The sequence below is a fragment of the Tachypleus tridentatus genome, chromosome 6, assembly GCF_004210375.1.
Source record: "Tachypleus tridentatus isolate NWPU-2018 chromosome 6, ASM421037v1, whole genome shotgun sequence".
Taxonomy (NCBI): domain Eukaryota; kingdom Metazoa; phylum Arthropoda; class Merostomata; order Xiphosura; family Limulidae; genus Tachypleus; species Tachypleus tridentatus.
In genome coordinates, this window is record NC_134830.1 from 162812438 (window position 1) to 162834532 (window position 22095).

Below are 22095 nucleotides of genomic sequence, written 5' to 3' on the forward strand. Positions count from 1 at the left end.
GTGTGACAATCTATATTCACTATTTGATAATACAGGTATAAGTTGGCGGTGAGTGCTGTTCACTTTTACCAACTTCGCTCTAGTCTGTCAGTTAAAAATTTAACTGAGTCTATAATAGGTAGCCCTTTTAATCGAAATTGGTTCACAAAGGTTTAAGTGAATAATTTAAAGACTGAGTTTCTACTCAATACTCTAGATTAACTAATTTAGATTTACCAAATTAGATCTTGTAGCTTAGTTTCTGAAACGTGGTCCTAATGGGCGCTGATGTACAAATGTAACCAGGATTTATTTAATACTTTCTGCAGTATAAAATAATTATTTTATCTTAATTTATCCATTAACCATAATATTCGTTTCAATAAGCCCCCCAGTGGCTCAGCGGTATGTCTGCGGACTTACTACGCTAAAAACCAGGTTTTGATACCCTTGATGGGCAGAGCACAGATAGCCCATTGTGTAGCTTTGTGCTTTATTCAAAACAACGTTTCAATAAACGTATAATCTGTTCAGTTATTAGAAAACTTAAAATTAGCTTACACGTTCTTATAAATGAAATATTTTTGAAATTACCCTGTCTAGTTCGTAATAAACGGTTTCTATTGTCAGCCTGTTAAATATGTGTCTTCAAGAATAGGGTTTTGTTTCTGTAATCCAGAAAAAATTTTACTTAGAGGCTATAACAATGATTGTTTGTGTTTTGATTTCGCGCACAGCTACTCGAGGGCTATCTGCTCTAGCCGTCCTTAATTTAGCAGTGTAAGACAAGGGGAAAGGCAGCTAGTCATCACCACCCACTGCCAACTCTTGGGCTACTCTTTTACCAAGGGTTGGAAGAATTGACCGTCACGTTATAACGCCCCCACGGCTGACAAGGCGAGCATGTTTGGTGCGACCACGATTCGAACCCGCTACCCTAGGATTACGAGTCCCACCCTTTAACTCACCTGGCCATGCCAGACCTCTATTGTAACGAACGATTTTACTTAGAAGCTATATGAATGTTCTCCCAAATATCTGTGAAGAGGGGACAGACGTTTTACATTGTAGAAAACCGGTTTTAAATGAAGAAAACACACAACTCGGAAAAGTTTATATCTTTGAAACTCTGAATAAAAGTAAAATTCACTCTGCCTTTCATGTAAATAGCAACATATAGTTGGAATTCTCAGAGAGTAAACTTTGATTTAAAACTAAACGAAAGTTAAGATGATTACTTTTATATGAGGAATGAAAACTACAAAACTGATATCTGCAACCTGTACTTGTTTCTTTATGAAATAAATTTATTTGCACACTCACTGATACACGTCGCATAATTATATTGTTTTATTCTAAAATTTAAGTTGGTGACATTTTATAATGTTTTCAAAATCTTCTCAAGTAATGTACAAATACAAAGTGAATTATAAGTATTTCAGAACTCCAATGGCTCAGTGGTAAGATTGAAGGATTATAACACTAAAAACACCCGGTATTATTGTGGGCACAGCACAGATAGCCCGCTGTGTAGCTTTGTGCTTAACTACAATCAAGAAAGCCTTCCAGTTTCATTTCTATTTTTCTTCAGTGTTTTACGTTCTTCAATAATACTGAACACAAAGCAAAGATTCTTTAATAAGATTTAGTATCTTCTGTAGCCCTTTTTATTTGTGAAAGAAAGCGTGAATATTTAATTAGAAAAGACTGAAAAGCTCGCTCAGGATATGTCGCTGATAATCGATACGTTCTTTTGGTTGTTACTCAACTGGTGGAGAAATCGTGGTTTCCGTTGCTCTGCTTCATCCGTTTCCTTGCTGTTTGTTCAAGAGGCTCTTCAACAGAAATCTCTACCATGACCCTCGTTTCCTACTGATCTTATTCATTGTGGGACTTAAACTGATCTCCCCCCCTCACATAACTCATCATGTTTTATATCTTCCCCTTCCCCCTCACATAACTCATCATGTTTTACATCTTCCCCTTCCCCCTCACATAACTCATCATGTTTTACATCTACCCCTTCCCCCTCACATAACTCATTATGTTTTACATCTACCCCTTCCCCCTCACATAACTCATCATGTTTTACATCTTCTCCTATTCATTCCTCCTCACATAACTCATCATGTTTTACATCTTTCCCCTGTTCATTCCCAGGGGAAATGAAACTGCAATTGTGAAGTCAATGACAGTTTTTGTCATTTAACATTTGTCGTAATATGCTCATACATTTGGATTTCTTGTAGCTTGGCTTGCTAACTAAGCCAACTCACATAACTCATCCTGTTTTACCGCCAACATTTTAAAGTTATTGTCATCCACGTATTGTGCTCTGAGATCAACCTGTTATTCAAATCGCTCAATCGATCATCCAATAGTCGCTGAACTTAAATGAATCAGCACTGAATTCCTAGTGAACGTATATCTCTAAGAATTAAATGCTATGTTTTAGTGCGTTAAAGCCGCTAAGAAGGTTAAAACACATTTGTTATTGGCCCTATATTTACCTACACACATATCCTGGCATGACCTGATGGTTAGGGCGCTTAGACTCGCTAGGTGTGGAATGCTGACTCAAATCCCATTCACAGAATATGCTCGCCTTTTATCGTGGGGGCGTTAAAATCAAATGGTCAATCTCACTATTCGTTGATGAAAGTGTAGTCCAACAACGAGCGGTGGGTGTTGTTGACTAGCTGTCTTCCCTTTAGTTTGTTACTGCAAAATTAACAACGGCTAGCGTAGATGGCCCTTTGATAGTTTTTCGCGAAGTTCAAGAACAAACAAAAGCAAACACTTACGCATGATAGAGTAATATCTCTTGTTTCAGAAGCAATAACAAGAAATGTTTCCAAATATAAGAGTATTAACAGTATTCTTAAAAAGATGTAGTGGACAAGTCTACCATATTTGCACTGTTTATCGCAGGCTTGTATTCTGGAAGTTCCTAAGTAGTTTCGTCATTAATAAAGCTAGAAATGACCTGAAGAAAAACTCAATATGGAGCCCGAAACGTCGTCGTTAAATGAAAAGAAGAAGTTAGAACTTTATCACGAACAATGCCAACATGTTAATTGTATTTGTAGACATTTATTGGTCATGTACCCAATATTTTTGTTTGGATTTCCGACGACGAGTTTCATTTTCATATAAAGTTTCTCTTCAGGCTATATGTATGTTCTTCAGATATATGTCTATTTAAATTAGTACCGAATTTCTCTATGGAACTACAGTGTTCTTCGTACAAAAAAACAGTTCGTTTATCCTGTCCAAATCACTTGAAATCCGTCTTCCTCAATAATGCGTTGATAACACATCCAAAAACAGTTTTGTATTTCACGACAACGTTAAGTATATTCTTAAACTTTCTGAATTTGTTAATTGATTTCCATGCCGTTGCCATGGTACCAGTAGCTGTCTTAAAAACATTATGATTACCACGTAATGTTCTTCTGATTGTCTCAGCTTTATAAAGAACTTCAAAATATTAAACACGTTAAATACGCTGGTACGTGTTGACCAATGGAAACGAAAGCCTTTTGAATCACGTGGTTCCTTGTCTTTTCATAAACTACAAACGAAGGATGTAATACTCACTTCTTCATATAACATTTATATAAACCTCTATTACTATCATAACATAATCTTACTAACGTGATTGTAATTCCTCAAAGAGCTGCTTGAAGCGTAGGTGTGTGTCAGAAGAAAGTGACTGGGTCATTTCTTTCTACCACATTTTAAGATTTCGTGAGAGATGATTAAACGGCTTTGTCTGACCCCATCTTACTGATCTTCCAGTAACGGACATTAGGAAACATCTAATAATTACAGCAAGTGTTGACTTGAATATAGGTGCAGACATTGGCGGCTGTAAGTCTATACACTCAACCCGTTATTACGAGGGATAACTTTCCCAAAGACGGCTGTGTATGTCATGATAATAAGAAAGATATCCTCTCCTAATTGATTTCCACATAGTTACGATAAAAACAAAGGAGATAAAATGGTGTGATTGTCATTCAGTCCTTATCTTATAGACCCAGTTTCATGAATAACTTTATAGTTAGGAAATCCTTAATACAAGAATTATTCTGCCTTCTTGTCATTTAATGCTTTGATAAACGTACTCTTTCTGCTACGTATACTGTGTTTTACTGCACCGAAGCCACTAAGAAGTCTTTTAAAGTGTTTTTGTGGTTTAACGTTATTTTAACCAGCTTATAATAGTCTTTTCGTCTCATTCAATGTATATTGTTAAAACAAACTAATGATATCTAAGATATGTTTATATATATATACTATATAAAAGGAAATTATATGGCGTTTGTAAATCGTAATATGCGAGTTATTCTGTTAAAACTTGCAAATGTTAACGTTTGATTCATTTATATTACAAGTATGAAGTGATCAGCTGTTGTAGATTTGGGAATGAATAAGTAGTTTGAATAAATTATAGTAATAACTTGTCAAACTAGCTACTAATATGTATTACGGATAAATTATTTCATTATATCTTATAGACTTCTACATATAAATTTATGTTAGAAAGCCTTCAGTTTTTCTCTTTTTCTCCTGTTAATGTTTAAGTTAATAGCGTGTATATATTTGAATGTGATGTGTTACAGTGGTATAAGATGAAACAACTTTGAAAGTTGGTAAATTGTTTATACATATATTTTAATAAGAAATATTTTAAAAATATGTTTGTATGTTTCTTTAACAGTATTGGCGTTTTATGGCGCAAAGCAACTAGGCTATCTGCGCTTAAAAGTATTGAAAACTGTCGTTACATATACGTAAAAGTCTAATTTTAAATAATTGTGTGTTAAATAAACACCAGAAAAGCATACGATTTGGAGAAAAAAAAGTGAAGTATATGGTAGAGATTTGTTTGTTTTTAAATTTCGCGCAAAGCTACACGAGGGCTATCTGCGCTCGCTGTCCCTAATTTAGCAGTGTAAGAAGACTATAGGGAAGGCAGCTAATCATCACCACCCACCCCCAACTCTTGGGCTACTCTTTTACCAACGAACCAAAGAATAGTGGGATTCACCGTCACATTATATCGCCTCCACGGCTGAAAGGGCGAACACGTTTGGTACGAGGGGGATTCGAACCCGCGATCCTCAGATGACGAGTCAAACGCCTTAGCCCATTTGGCCATGCCGGGCCCAGTGGGTCAGTAGTAATCGTGATGTATCATAACACTAAAAATCCGGACTGTATCTCTACAATCGGCACAGTACTGACTTCCTCTTATAAAGATTTTATGCTTACTAATAAAACAAATAAAATAATACTTATATATATATAGTACTGGAAATAATTACATAAATGAACGAAAGATACACATACAAGAGTCACAAACAATAAATAATTTCACATACACAAAGGGCTGTCTCTGCAGTGCCCACAATAAGTATGAAACCCCAGTTTTTGGTTCTATAAACCCTCATACTTATTGCTGAGCCACTGACATTAGTACAATTCAATATTACAAAAGATACGAATAAGCTATCGAACGTGCGATTTTGTATTTGTTTTAGTGCTACCACAACTCGTACACTTATGATTATTAAGGGTCGTTCCAAACGCTTGGTATTATTCCTTTATAAATCAACCAAGTCTTTTTGTTGTCATTTGACTCCCTCAGTCTCCATATAAACCTATACAACCCTAATAACATACATGAACTGGTTTTGTGCAGGACAATCAAGGACTACGGACTCTCTCTTTCTAATCCTTCTGTTTATTCCATGTTTGGAATCAATGGATCTGATTTCTGAAAGACTGGATTGATGGATGATAACGTTCTTGTACTTGTTAGCAGCTAATGTGCCATCAATTTAGGGTAGACTTCCAGTACCATTGGCTGAGATTTATCCCACGCTTGTACTGGTCCTTTAGCACTAAATATATAGGTTGACTGTGTTGTTGTTATTCGAACAAAATACTATTGATTGTCACCAGAACATTTGAATTAAGATATCTTCCACTAGCTTTTATCATCCCACTGTCTGAAGTCTGATGCCTATTTAAGCCTAGTGGTTTGGTCATCTGTCCGAAGCAATAGTTTTGGAGCATCTATTGAAATCTCTTCATGTTGATGTATACCTTACTATTCTAAATTTAAAAGTTATATCTGTACTTACAAGTACACCGTCAGCAAGATCTCTATTGCTTGTAGTGTATCACGTCGAAAGAGTATTCTGATTTAAGTAACATCGTGTTTGAAGACGCTGAGCTTTTTACATGAATCGTTTCTATTATCCACAGTACCAGTTTCACAAACCATCTTCAGAGTTGATTTACAAAATCTACTGAATCATGAAATTGCATCTCAGTTAATCACATAAATTTCCTTTTGTCAGTAAAAACTTTGACTTATATTATCCTGTAGCATTTCTATCATAGTACCCACCCTACTGCTGGGGGTAGTGTGAGTGCCTGCACTTTTATAAGTATTGTGCTGATGTGGCACCTTTTGAATGGTTGAATGACAGCTAATCAGAGTGTAAGTTTCAGCATGTAACTGTACCTCTAATACAGTTCGTTTTCATGTAGAAGGAACATAAACTGGTGATTTATTTAATTTTATCCACCGATTGTATGATTGTTTCTAATGATGTAATTTACATTTAACTTTGCACTTGTAATATAATTTAACTTACTCCTTTTTTACCATATTGTTTCATTCCGATTGTTAAACACAGAGTGAGTATACATAACCTGTGATATCAGCCTTGTATAATTTTTCTATTACTCTCTTGTGGTAATTTCTACAAAATTTTGAATGTCCCAGTGCAATACTATGCTAAAATAAATTAATTGAAACTAAAATACTGTATACACAAATCTCTTCATGTGTGTGTGTGTGTTTTTAATTACAACCTACTAACGGAGTTAAACACGAGATAACATATGTAATCTACTTAGTATTAACTTCGCCATTGTATCAGGCCCACCATAGCCAAGTGGGTTAAGGCGTTCGACTCGTAATACGAGGATCGTGGGTTCGAAACCCTGTCGCACCAAACATGCTCGCCCTTTCAACCGTGCAGACATTATAATGGTACGCTCAATTCCACTATTCGTTGGTAAAAAGATGAGTCAAAAAGTTAGCGGTGGGTTGTGATGACTAGCTGCCTTCTCTCTAGTTTTACACTGCTAAATTAGGAACGGCTAGCGCAGATAGCCCTCGTGTAACACAGTGTTTGACTTGTTTCGAGACAGAAATGTTCGTGTTTTGATATAAACTTATTACTATTTGTCTGTTAAAAATAAATATACATCTGTAATTTCTAGAAACAAAGAGAGATAGATACAAGTGGTTTTATGATGAAATATATAACTCTACTAAAATTAAACTACTGGATAGCTTTTGCGCGAATTTCTATAACAAAACATATTATAATTATCTATACCTTCTATTTTGTTAGTTTTCGGACATATGTACAAAGATACGCAAGGTATATCTGCGGGCCAGGCATGGCCACGTACTTAAGTCACTCGATTCGTAATCAGAGGGTCGCGGATTCGAATCCCCGTCACACCAAATATGCTTTCCCTTTCAGCCATGAAGACATTATAATGTGACGATAAATCCCACTATTCTTTGGTAAAAGAGAATCACAAGAGTTGGCAGTGGGTGGTGATGACTAGCTGTCTCCGTTCTAGTCTTACACTGCTAAATTAGGGATGGCTAGCGTAGATAACCTTTCGCGAATTATGAGCTACAGATGTATGACCAAATAGGGAAATTAGATCGTCAATCTTATAACATGAACACAGCCCCAAATCTGGAGGCGCTTTCTTCAATTTGTTTTTTCAACAATAGAACGCGCAGATAAATCCCGAAAGTCGATAATTCGGCACAGTAACAATTAGCCCAAGTTTATCCCAATATTTTATTATCAATCTTTATTAATAAACTTTGTTTAGAGAAGCCATTACTTTATTTGTCTGGATATGCAAAATCCCTTTGCTTCAAGCAAACATTTATTATCAATACGTAAATCCTTATAGTTTGGTTATTGTCTCACAGTTCGAAACATTCACCGCTAAACAACATTCGTGCGAAAACATTTGATTTGCGGTTCAATGTAGGATTCGTTTTGACAGAAGGAAATACTGTTTTTGCATCTATTATGTAACGAAACCAGTCTTTACCTATTTACAAAACAATTATAAAAATTCTGCGACGGCCGGGAATCGAACGCGGGTCAACTGCTTGGAAGGCAGCTATGCTAGCCACTATACCACCGTCGCTGACATGTAACTCCTTACCATTAATGTTGATATCATATTTTATATTGAATAAATAAATATAGCTATATCTTCAAATAAATGTACTACTTCAATTTATTATAAATTCACGTACAAATCCATCTTTTCAATAATGTAATTTGTATACAATTTTTAATTTAACTTTGTTTGTTACGACTGTATATTTCGTGATCTACACTGTCATGCATGCCAGACAAAATCGTGTACATCTTTTTTATTTTTCTGCGTCTCTTCCGTGTTGTGTGTTTTCTTCATGTAAAACCGGTTTTCTACAATGTAAAACGTCTGTCCCCTCTTCACAGATATTTGGGAGAATATTCATATAGCTTCTAAGTAAAATCGTTCGTTACTATAGGGGTCTGGCATGGCCAGGTGAGTTAAGGGGTGCGATTCGTAATCCTAGGGTAGCGGGTTCGAATCGTGGTCGCACCAAACATGCTCGCCCTATCAGCCGTGGGGGCGTTATAACGTGACGGTCAATTCTTCCAACCCTTAGTAAAAGAGTAGCCCAAGAGTTGGCAGTGGGTGGTGATGACTAGCTGCCTTTCCCCTTGTCTTACACTGCTAAATGAAGGACGGCTAGAGCAGATAGCCCTCGAGTAGCTGTGCGCGAAATTAAAACACAAACAATCATTGTTATAGCCTCTAAGTAAAATTTTTCCTGGATTACAGAAACAAAACCCCATTCATGAAGACACATATTTAACAGGCTGACAATAGAAACCGTTTATTACGAACTAGACAGGGTAATTTCAAAAATATTTCATTTATAAGAACGTGTAAGATAATTTTAATTTTTCTAATAACTGATCAGATTATACATTTATTGAAACGTTGTTGTTGTTTTGCCCATCAAGGGTATCAAAACCTGGTTTTTAGCGTAGTAAGTCCGCAGACATACCGCTGAGCCACTGGGGGGCTTATTGAAACGAATATTATGGTTAATGGATGAATTAAGATAAAATAATTATTGTATACTGCAGAAAGTATTAAATAAATCCTGGTTACATTTGTACATCAGCGCCCATTAGGACCACATTTCAGAAACTAACCTACAAGATCTATTTTGGTAAATCTAAATTAGTTAATCTAGAGTATTGAGTGGAAACTCAGTCTTTAAATTATTCACTTAAACCTTTGTGAACCAATTTCGATTAAAAGGGCTACCTATTATAGACTCAGTTAAATTTTTAACTGTCAGACTAGAGCGAAGTTGGTAAAAGTGAACAGCACTCACCGCCAACTTATACCTGTATTATCAAATAGTGAATATAGATTGTCACACTTATAACACACAGACAGCCCCAAAGTGCTGGAAACTTTATTTAATTTTTTTATTCTTTTCAATATCAAAACGCAAACATAAATCCTGAAGGTCCATGGTTCGAAATATTGGATAAATAAAACAGTTTTACAGAAACGACAGTTCACACAAACAGGTAACAGGCTGGCAATAGAAAACATTTATTGAGCGGGCCTGATACAGTGGCGAGGGCCTGGCATGGCCAAGCGTGTTAAGGCGTGCGATTCGTAATCAGAGGATCGCGGGTTCGCATCTCGGTTGGACCAAACATGCTTACCCTTTCAGCCGTGGGGGCGTTATAATGTGACGATCAATCCCCTATTCGTTGGTAAAAAAGTAGCCCAAGAGTTGGCGGTGGATGGTGATGACTAGCTGCCTTCCCTCTAGTCTTACACTGCTAAATTAGGGACGGCTAGCGCAGATAGCCCTCGAGTAGCTTTGCGCCAAATTCAAAACAAACAAACTAAGCCATTGTGGATCGATAACGCAAAGTGTACTTATTAGTCCTACTTTTCACTAGGTTTTTTTTTTTTCTAAACACGCCATTAGTAATTTCTAAAATGAGTGTGTTTTCATTCAAGTTTTAGAAATTACTGTCGAATTCAACAACAAATATTTTCTATTCCCAGCTTGTTACCTGTTTGTGTAAACTGTCTTGTTTCTCTTAAACTGTTTTATCTATCCAATATTTCGAACCACGGACCTTCAGGATTTATGTTTGTGTTTTGATATTGAAAAAAAAATTAAATAAAGTTCCTAGCACTTTGGGGCTGTCTGTGTGTTACAAGTGTGACAATCTATTTCCACTATTTGGTAATACAGGTATAAGTTGGCGGTGAGTGCTGTTCACTAGCTGTCCTCGCTCTAGTCTGTCAGTTAAAAATTTAAGGAACTGATTTTGTGGCTCAGCAGTAAGTCTGCAGGTTTACAACGCTAAACATCGGTTCAATACTTCTGGTGGGCGGAACATACATAGCACATTAGAGGGGACAGACACTATACGTTTTACATTGTAGAAAACCGGTTTTAAATGAAGAAAACACACAACTCGGAAGAGACGCAGAAAAATAAAAAAGATGTACACGATTTTGTCTGGCATGCATGACAGACGAAATATACAGTCGTAACAAACAAAGTTAAATTAAAAATTGTATACAAATTATATTATTGAAAAGATGGATTTGTACGTGAATTTATAATAAATTGAATTAGTACATTTATTTAAAGGTATAGCTAACATTAATGGTAAAGAGTTACATGTCAGCGACGGTGGTATAGTGGTTAGCATAGCTGCCTTCCAAGCAGTTGACCCGGGTTCGATTCCCGGCCGTCGCATAATTTTTATAATTGTTTTGTAAATAGGCAAAGACTGGTTTCGTTACATAATAGATGCAAAGACAGTATTTCCTACTGTCAAAACGAATCCTACATTGGACCGCAAATCAAATGTTTTCGCACGAATGTTGTTTAGTGGTTAATATTGCGGACTGTGAGACAATAAACAAACTGTAAGGATATACGTATTGATAATAAATGTTTGCTTGAAGCAAAGGGATTTTGCATATCCAGACAAATGAAGTAATGGCTTCTCTAAACAAAGTTTATTAATAAAGATTGATAATAAAATATTGGGATAAACTTGGGCTAATTGTTACTGTGCCGAATTATGGACTTTCGGGGTTTATCTGCGCGTTCTATTATTGAAAAAACAAATTGAAGAAAGCGCCTCCAGGTTTGGGGTTGTGTTCATGTTATAAGATTGACGATCTAATTTCCCTATTTGTTCATACATCTGTAGCTCATAATTTAGCAGTGAGTGCTGTTGACCAGCTGTTTTCCATTCATTCAATAAGTTCAAAATTAGGGAAGGCTAGCGCAGATAGACCTATTTGTTTGTTTTTGAATTTCGAGAAAAGCTACACGAGGGTTATCTACGCTAGCCATCCCTAATTTAGCAGTGTAAGACTAGAAGGGAGACAGCTAGTCATCACCACCCACTGCCAACTCTTGGGATTCTCTTTTACCAACGAATAGTGGGATTGATCGTACATTATAATGCCCTCATTGCTGAAAGGGCGAGCATATTTGATATGACGGGGATTTGAATTCGCAACCCTCAGATTACGAATCGAGTGCCTTAACTACCTGGCCATGCCCGGCCCGCAGATATACCTTGCGTGTCTTTGTACATGTATCCGAAAACTAGCAAAATAAAAGGTATAGATAAATATAGCGTGTTTTGTTATAGAATTTTGCGCAAAAGCTATCCAGTAGTTTAATTTTAGTAGAGTTATATATTTCATCATAAAAACCACTTGTATCTATCTCTCTTTGCTTCTAGAAATTACAAATGTATATTTATTTTTAACAGACAAATTGTAATAAGTTTATATCAAAACACGAACATTTGTGTCTCGAAACAAGTCAAACACTGTCGCTTGTAGCCCTCCTGTAAGCTTGAGGGTTTATAACGCTAAAGTTCGAGGTTCCATCGATTCACCACGGTAAACATAGCGAAGGTAGCCTATTGTGTGTCACTGCAACCGAAATGAATCTAACAAACAAAAGTAATGTAGTTGATTGAGACACGGTGATTTAGTTGATTAGTCAAAATGAGGCACCTAAATGTGTTTCAAAGTAAAACATTTTGTAGTCTTAAACGAGGGTTCACATCTTCAGCGACTCATTTTTCTGTTTTTTATTTTTGTCGTGTTTTCATTTGAAACGTGTTTCTTGTCTCAGTGATGTCTCATGTTTTTAGTATGACTCTGGCTGTAAGTTCCTTAGTAATAAAACAGTGAATAGTTTATCTAAATATGCCAAGGTTCTCAGCCAAGGTTAATACAACAATGGCTGTCTCTGCCTTTTGTAGGATTGGTTTACTGATGACTTTGCACAATTATTGTGTATCTCTTATAAGTTTAACCTTCCATTCGCGACCGTTTCTTTATTGTTTATTCAAGTAATTAATAATGCAGGCCGATTTAGTAACTGGTCATTGTTACCAACAAATGTTATCTCAGACAGGCTGGTTTACGGATGGGTGATCGATCCTTCAGTCTTGTCTCTGTAGAAACGTTTATCTTGTCACCTATGGTTGTGCCTTAAGTCTGGACCAACGCAATAGGATTTCGATATACGCTGTCACCTCATTTCTACCAACGTTATTTTTCTTGGTCTTAGATGAGAATGTGTCACAATAGCTTCTGGTGGTCATCTATTGTGTTTTTGCAGCGTTAGAATAGTTCTATAAATCCCCCTCCTCAAAAAAAAACACAAAAAAATGCAATTCGTTTAAGAACAAGGAAAGTTCTTAGTTTCTCAACACTATTTTTTTTCCATAGAAGCCTCCCGCTGGTACAGCGGTAAGTCTACGGATTTACACCGCTAAAATCAGGGGTTCGATTCCACTTGGTGGGCTCAGCAGATAACCCAAAGTGGCTTTGTTATAAAAAAAAAAAAGAAGACTCTCCACAGAAAACGCACAAACGTATTATTTACGTCTAAGTAACAGCGTCAGTGCAAAGTTATTAACGATATTTATAACTCTATTAAGTATTTTTGAAATCAATAATTACTGGAGAATATGTCACACTTTCCTTGTTTACAGTTTTTTGCTCATAGCCGTCGATAATTTGAACTGATCAACCAAAAGGAAAGTATATAGTGAGTAATAACCACCATTAACCCTTGTTTGACCGAATGGTTTGGATTTGATTGTCACTCGTATAGCGCATCCATGGTCCTAGAATACAGTCTGTGTTTTGACCACAACAAGACTCGAACCCTCGAACTCACAGTGATGGCATGCTAGCTAATTTTAATATTGGTTATTTAAAACTGATGACGGCGACAAATGTGACGTATACAGAGGTTTTGAGAGCACTCTGGAGTAACACAAATTAACACCACAGTATTAGTAATATAAATTAACACCACAGTATTAGTAATATAAATTAACACCACAGCGTTAGTAATATAAATTAACACCACAGTATTAGTAATATAACGTTCTTCTGTATTAAATAGTCCAATGGTCTATTTCTTTATGAAGAAAAAATCAAAACAAAATACGTTCCAGAATTTTGAATTTCTTGTGCGTTCGTCTTCCCTCGTCCCCCGCTGGTACAGCGGTAAGTTTACGGATTTACAACGCTAAAATCAGAGGTTCGATTCTCCTCGGTGGACTCAGCAAATGACCCAACGTGGCTTTGTTATTAGAAAAAAAAACACATTCATATACGCAATGATAAAATTCTAACAAAATAACGTTAAAATGAAAACGTCACCAAGAGAGAAGAATAACTTAATGGCGCTTAACAAAAACCATGTACGGTTGAAACATGATTGTTTGTTTGGGAATTTCGCACAAAGCTACTCGAGGGCTATCTGTGCTAGCCGTCCCTAATTAGCTAGTCATCACCACCCACCGCCAACTCTTGGGCTACTCTTTACCAACGAATAGTGGGATTGACCGTCACATTATACACCCCCACGGCTGGGAGGGCGAGCATGTTTAGCGCGACGCGGGCGCGAACCCGCGACCCTCGGATTACGAGTCGCACGCCTTACGCGCTAGGCCATGCCAGGCCATTGAAACATGCCAAAACACAAGTAGCTTTTGATCTGCAGAGGCCAATATTAGCGGGTAAATGCAATATGTCTCCACTTGGCTGGTTTGGTTTGCTTTGAATTTCGCGCAAAGCTAGCCATCTCCATTTAGCAGTGTGAGACTAGAGGGAAGGCAGCTAGTCATCACCACCCACCGCCAACTACTCTTTTTACCAACAAATAGTGGGATTGACCGTCACATTATAACGTCCACGCGACTGAAAGGGCGAGCATGTTTGGTGCGACGGTGATTCGAACCCGCGACCCTCGGATTACGAGTCGAATGCCTTAACACGCTTTTAATTTAGGCTAAGAAGTTAACGTTTTCTAAAAATCTAATTAAATAGAGGGTGTTTTAATTTCTGCAACCAGAAAAAAAAGAGATTTTTGATCACTAGCGTCACAGTCATTTCCCATAATTACGTGTGTTCCAATTTACTAATACGAAAATACATAAAAAAACAGGTTATCAGCTGCTAGGATTTCCTAGTTTTAATAAAACAATTTAGGGTTAAACTATGCGTATAGTAAGATGAATCATTATGTTTTCAAATAGTTTGAGCTTTTCTTCGCAATATGTATACGAATATATTTGCAGGTTTCTGATTCGTTGACGGTAGATCAACGAGTTTCCTTTTATCTTTTAGTAATTTAGTATTTTATTCAGCTTGAGAGAGTCCACTGCTTGGTTACAACATATTTCTGTAATGATACAAACAACAAATTTAGAGTTTAACTATGCATACGTTAAAGGCAAAGCTGTAATTTTTCAAGTAATTAGAAATTGATTATGGAATAGAACATGAGTGGCTCATTGCAAAAAAACGCAAGCACATATACACATTGCGTAAGATTTTTTTTCATATATTTTGACAAAGAAAAATACATTGAAGCAATGTGACTATCGATCTACAATAAAACATCCAATAATAACTTTAATTATATTATTTTCTTCTTGCCAAATGTCGCGTGTTGTTTTGTCATACACGAAACAGGGTTCTAGGAAGAGTTGGCAGGCAGTTGAGAGAACTCTTTATTATATAAATCTTGTGCAGTTGGTAAGCTTCAGGAACATTTTGCTGATAAGTCTTGATGTGTATCATCCTTCCAGGTAATTACATGTTAAAGAACAAATAACCAAAATATGAATTGACATACTTGGAATGGAACACTGAAGGGAATGAGAAGGTACTGAGAAATTGATGTCTGCGATTGATTTTTATGTTTTCATGATTAACCGAAGATGGCTCGTAACTTATAAACAGACGTTTCTTTCTAATCATTATGTTGGATTGGTTCACCACAACGTTAAGGGAAATTCAAGTATGAACGTTCTTTCGATAGAAATATCAAAGTAACTTAGGTTTTGTTTAGAAGAAAAACAATAACACACGATAAAATCGTTACTGAGGAAGTAATAAAATAAGGAACAATCTAAAGAACATGTAATGCATGTGATGTAGGAGATGTAATCTTCCAGAGCCTGAAAGGTTTAGTGTTTGTTCGTTTTAGTGCAAATCAACACAATGGGATATCTGCACTTTGTTTGTCGCGGGCATTGAACCTCGCATTTTAGCGTTATAAGCTAATTTAACTTACCGCTGTGCCACTAGAAGACAGCATGGTGATTGGATAATATGTAAAACTGATAAATAATCACAATTTAAATTACGATAAAGCTTCTTGTTTTTTTGAATTTCGCACAAAGCTACTCGAGGGCTATCTGTGCTAGCCGTCCCTAATTTAGCAGTGTAAGACTAGAAGGAAGACAGCTAGTTATCACCACCCACCGCCAACTCTTGAGCTACTCTTTTACCAACGAAAATTGGGATTGACCGTCACATTATAACGCCCCCACGGCTGAAAGGGCGAGCATGTTTGGCGCGAAAGTGATGCGAACCCGCGACCTTCAGATTACGAATCGCACGCTTTAACACGCTTGGCCATGCCGGGCTCTTACTGAATTGAAGTCTATTTTATTACACGACCAGCAAAATTAGTTTTTGTATTATATGAAGGTACGTTAACGACAAAGTTATAGTCTATTCAGCTGAAATAAAAGTATTAATTAACCAACTGCTGAATGAATGAAAGATATAATTAGTGGGTCAACAGTGAGTCTAAGGACCTACTAAGCAAATTCTAGGTTCGAGTCTTCTTTATGTAACTTTTCACTAAGACTATAACAAATCATGTACATTTTAGTTGTAAAAAAACAAGAAATATGTAAAAAAGATGCAAAATCAGATAATACCGAAATATCACAAATAAATAAGTTTTTGTGTGATTCCTACCCATGACGCCTGTTATTTAAAACTGAGATATACGTTTATCTCAACACATTAAAGTGAAACACTCGTGTAACTGTCTATATAAAAATTAGGTATAATTTTGTTCATGACAAATAGTTTCTTTTTATAAAATCCTGACAGTTATATCAAGTTCTGTTTAAATGTTTTAGAAATACTTTCTTTTATTGATTCACACTTTTAATTTTATGCGGAAAATAATTGCTTAAGCCTAAATTGTATAAGCACATCACCTTCACCAATAACCTTAGAAAGTCCTCTAAAGTAGGCGTCACATGAGTTAATCCCAATTTATTGTCGTCATTACTACGTAATGTTTTTTTTTTCTTTTTTCTTCACGAACGTTTTTCTTGGTTGTATTGTGCGAAGATTATTTTCCCAATACATTCCTCCAGACAACAGTTACGAGAAGCACCTGAAAGGTTTGATATCAGTGCTAAGGAACAGTTTATTTTGATTCGTGCGCAGCATTTTTATGGGGTCATTTTTATTTCTCAGATTTGAAAACGTAAAACGTATATGAGCTAGTCATTGCTCAATGTTTTTAATCTATTGTAGCTAAAACTTTCATCTTAAGGCCATCCCTTCAATAATTACTTGAATAGATTGACTGAGAAACAAAGTTTGAATTATAACGTGATTGTCTTAAATACAGCTGGCCCGGCATGGCCAAGTGTGTTAAGGCGTTCGACTCGTAATCTGAGGGTCGCGGGTTCGAATCCCGGTCGCATCAAACATGCTCGCCTTCCCAGCCGTGGGGGCGTTATAATGTGACGGTCAATCCCACTGTTCGTTCGTAAAAGAGTAGCCCAAGAGTTGGCGACGGGTGGTGATGACTAGCTGCCATCCCTCTAGCCTTACACTGCTAAATTAGGGACGGCTAGCGCAGATAGCCCTCGAGTAGCTCTGCGCGAAATTCAAACAAACCAAATTTTTTATTAAATGACTACAAATTGGTCTAATAATGAGAACAACTAATGTGAAGGTTCAGCGAACATAAATCGATTCTTAATTTCAGCGTTGACTGAAACAATCACACAGTAAATAAAACTTGGATCAATAATCGACGACAACTAAAATTAAAATACAATGAATTATAAGCCTAAAACTAATGTCTTATGTTGTTTGTTAAGAAGCATAAACCTATATAAAAGGTTATCTGTACTCTGCTCACCACGAGATTCCAAACCCGCAAACATTTCTCTGTGCCACTGGGGGCCAATTGTTGGTGTATCGAATGGAATATACAAATATTGTTCCGACCACTGATGTGTTTGTTGTATCCCAGCCAGCCTGAAGAGCTCTTGGATTGAGCAAAACGTGTCGTCAGCAATATAAATATGGCGAATGTGATACAGGCCCGTCATGACCACATGGTTACGGCGCTCGCCTCGTAATCTGAGGGGTGCAGGTTTGAATCCCCATCACTCCAAACACGCTCGTTATTTTTAGCCATGGGGTTGTTATAATATTACGACTAATCTCACTATTCGTTCCTGAGAAAGTAAGTAGATCAAGAGTTGGCGGTGGGTGGTGATGACTAGCTGCCTTCCCTCTAGTCTTACATTACTAAATGAGGGACGGCTACCACAGATAGCCCTCGTGTTGCTTTGCGCGAAATTCAAAAAACAAGCAAATCTTCATACAGTTTATTACAGGCCTTCCTGCATGTATACTAAGTTTTTGTTTTTTTGTGTTATTTAACCCTTTCGAAAGGGTTAATATTCAAGTAAGCTTCATGTTCTCAAAACAACTCGCAGTAGTTTAAAAATGTTTACACACAGAGCTTGGGGTCTCCAATATAAGCATATGATGCTAATTATTTACACTTTACACACTAATGTCTTTTTACTCATTGTGCTAAAATGTACTTATGCCGTAGTAACATTAAAAAACAACACACGCACATATTCGCACAAAGCTTATAGATTTAACAGTCATCCAAAAGTTCCGAGATAAATTACAGATGAAAATAATATCTCTAAAAACACACCACAAAACAATACCAGATCTTGAAGGTACTTATTTCTGGGTAAAGTTACGATATGAGAACGCGAGGAACGCGGTCATCATTCTATTCTTTAAAACCTTGTACTTGAACATTGTTGCCCAGTTTTTTGTTTTCTCATTTGGTAGTTCCTTTAAAGTATTTAAACAGTTTTTTTATTCATTTTATACTTGTTATAAGACAAGAATTATAAGAATGTATCACACTCGTATTCCAACTATATTATATTGGTTTGTTTTGAATTTCGTGCAAAGCTACACGAGGACTATCTGCACTAGCCGTCTCTAACTTAGCAGTGTAAGACTAGAAGGAAGGCAGCTAGTCATCACCACCCACCGCCAACTCTTGGGCTACTCTTTTACCAACGAGTAGTGGGATTGATCGTAACATTATAACGCTCCCACGGCTGAAAGGGCAAGCACGTTTGGTGTGACGGGGACTCGAACCCGCGACCCTCGGATTACGAGTCAAGTGCTTTCACCACCTGGCCATGCATGACCTAGCATGTTTGATGTGACTGGAATTCGAACTCGGTGAGTTTATTACCAATTTTTGCCACAACATGTATCAATGAAACCCGCGAGGAACTTTGTTAATAATAATTTAAACGCTGTGTTTGTAGTTCACAAAGCAAAGAAAAAAATAGTGATTTCACCATTCCGCTCTTTCGAAGTAAAGGAAATGATCTATTCTCTAATAGATATAAAGTCACATGTAAAGATAATCTAAAACTGCCATTATTAAAATAAAAAGATGCTCTAATATTTTGGCCGAAAGAAAAGTAAATATTTTCTTTTGTTGAAAATAAGTATGTAATTTTCTGTTTTTATTTCTATATGTTCCTGAACTACTTCATTAATCTGTCGGTCTCTTCTAGACCTTTTTAATTACACATTCCTTTTCACTCCCATTACTTTGAGCTAATCTCCTTCTGTGTCATTATATTATAATTGATCTTTGCTTTCTTGTGGTTGAAAGGCTCCGCTGTCTCTATACGCCCATTAATTGAAATTAATTAATCTTTAAGATAAACTTTAAAATGCGAATAAATCTCATCAAAAAGATAGTTTACATTCTCTTACAGAACATTGCTTATGTAATTAAGCATTTAATTATATATTTCTGTGACGTGCATGTATGTCCAAATTAGAATAAGTCTGTCAGATCTTAAACCCTTCTATCGTATTTATTACTAATCTGACAATCCTTAAAGAAAACAAAAAAAAACCACCAACTCGCACTTCAACAGTTTTATTGTTGAATACAGATATATAAACGTTAGTCTATTTTTTATCTTAATTTTCTTGATCGATTCTATTTTAGTATTAGCTACTTTTTGCCTTTCTCTTTAAAATCGAAATTACGAAATAGATTTAATTACTTTTATTAATGTAGCTTTAATGCTTAGGAACATCTTTTAATATTCTCAATGGTTATTACAATGATGCCTGGCAAGAAATTTCAATTATTTCACTTTAATAGCCAATTAGAATATTAAAATGTCATTATTGTTCAAAATGTTGCCCATATAAAAAATATTTTTCATATTTTGTGAGGTATACAAAAAAGTAGAAATTATGCTTCGCACAGGGTAGCTAAGAATATATATATATACACATATACATGTGTGTGTGTATGTATCAGTGAAGTGTACATACGCACTTTAGCAGGAAACTTTAAAAAAAATGAACACAATTTATCTCAAGCCCGTTCAATATTTTGTATATTAGGGCTTTCGTCTGGAATCATCATAATATTACATTTAAGAGTGGAATGTTTAAAAATGTTGGTGTAATACTGTGATGTTTTGGCACATTAATATCTTAAGTGGGTCAATGTATTGCACATTTTCATGATATATACCAAATGTTTTTCACAATATACGTTAATGAGAGGTGTCTTATGAAAGATTTAACTTTATGAAAATGCAACAAAACCTAAATAAATATTATCTTTTAACCGAACTTGGTGAAATGCGTTTATTTTAATGTTTCGAGATTCAATTTAGGTCAAAATCGTTTAACTGTTGAAGTTATGAGGTTATTTACTAAGCCTTTTCGATCGTTTTAAATTCTAATGAGGTTAAAAATTGTCTAGTTTAATGCTATAAACTTAAAATGTCTACCTTAAGCTATTGATAAAAATAGTGAATTTTTAAAGTATTGTTGAAATGTGTTTGTTTGTTTTTGTTTTAATTTAGTGTATCATACTATAATAGAATTGTTACTTATATGATACTGGAAAAACTTTTTTATTACGCGATGTGCTATCGCCATCTTTGCGAAATTTGGATCCTGTGTGCATGTAGATTTGCAATAGGGGTCAATATTTTCCCGTTTCGCCTCCGTTTCTCATCACTTAGAACTTTATTTTTCTCCATTCTAAGAGTGCATACATGATGTCATGAATACGTCACACTTTTACCATAATGGAACTCTTGCTTATAAGTATGATACTGGAAAAATTGTTTTATTACGCGATATTCCTGTGTATCTTCCATTTCCCGTCACAGAAAACTTTATTTCACTCCATTCTCAGGGTGCAAATATGACGTTGTGAATACGTCACACGCGGATATAATGCACTGACGCCACGGATAATTGGCTAGTTCTAATAAATATAATCCTCATTATTGTATGTTTTAGTTATTTTATTAGTTTTTAGCCTTAAAACTACTTTAACCAGCAATGTTTCTGCCCCTGGTGGCTCAGCAGTAAACTTAAAGGCTAATAACGCTAAACATCAGGATACAGCGTAGAGAAATTATTTTTTCGCGTTGCGTTTAAGCTTTCACCCCTTCTCCTAAATAAAAGAAAGGGAGGTAAAAATGAATCTAATTTGTTTAGCCTTATAATGTAACTATGGCAACAACAACAACAAAAAAAGGGGGAAAATTTATATCACAAAAAATAGTATTTGATAAAGAAATGTTTTGATTTTCACGACGTTTCGGACCAGGATTTCGTGATTTTCAAAATACAATGACAAGAGAATAAACTTTATGTGAGACTTTGCATACGTGAAATTGTTTTGTTACTTGCTGATTTATACGAGGTCTGTTCAAAAAATACGCGAACTGACGTCATAAAACAAAATGTACTTTATTTAGAAGTTACAGGTCTGGGACCCCGTCAAAGTACTCTCCTCCCCAACGCACACACTTATCCCAACGGTGTTTCCACTTGTTGAAACAGTCCTGGTACGCTTATTTTGTAATGTCCTCCAGCTCCTTCGTCGCATTTGTTTTAATCTCGGGAATCGTCTCAAATCTTCTTCCTTTCAAGGGTCTTTTGAGTTTGGGGAACAAGAAAAGTCGCAAGGAGCAAGGTCAGGTGAGTAGGGGGGTGGGGAAGAACAGTGATTGAGTGTTTGGCCAAAAACTCACGAGTTCTGAGGGCTGAATTTCGCAGCAACGCGGTGCATCTTCAATTTTTCGGTCAAAATCTCGTAACAAGATCCAACTGATATCCCACACTCTTCAGCAAGCTCCCTGACAGTCAGACGCCGACTTGCCCGCACCAGGGTGTTGATTTTATCGACGTGTGGATCGTCAGTTGACGTGGAAGGACGTCCAGGACGCTCATCATCTTCAATGG

The 22095-nt window shown here is 36.2% G+C and overlaps 2 non-coding genes across 2 annotated transcripts; one reads left to right on the plus strand and one right to left on the minus strand.

Moving 5' to 3' along the window:
• Window positions 1–8178: 8178 nt before the first annotated feature.
• Window positions 8179–8250, minus strand: TRNAG-UCC (transfer RNA glycine (anticodon UCC)). Its single transcript has one exon. It is a non-coding gene; the product is annotated as a tRNA-Gly (tRNA).
• A 2584-nt stretch (window positions 8251–10834) lies between these two features.
• TRNAG-UCC (transfer RNA glycine (anticodon UCC)) lies at window positions 10835–10906 on the plus strand. Its single transcript has one exon. It is a non-coding gene; the product is annotated as a tRNA-Gly (tRNA).
• Window positions 10907–22095: the final 11189 nt, after the last annotated feature.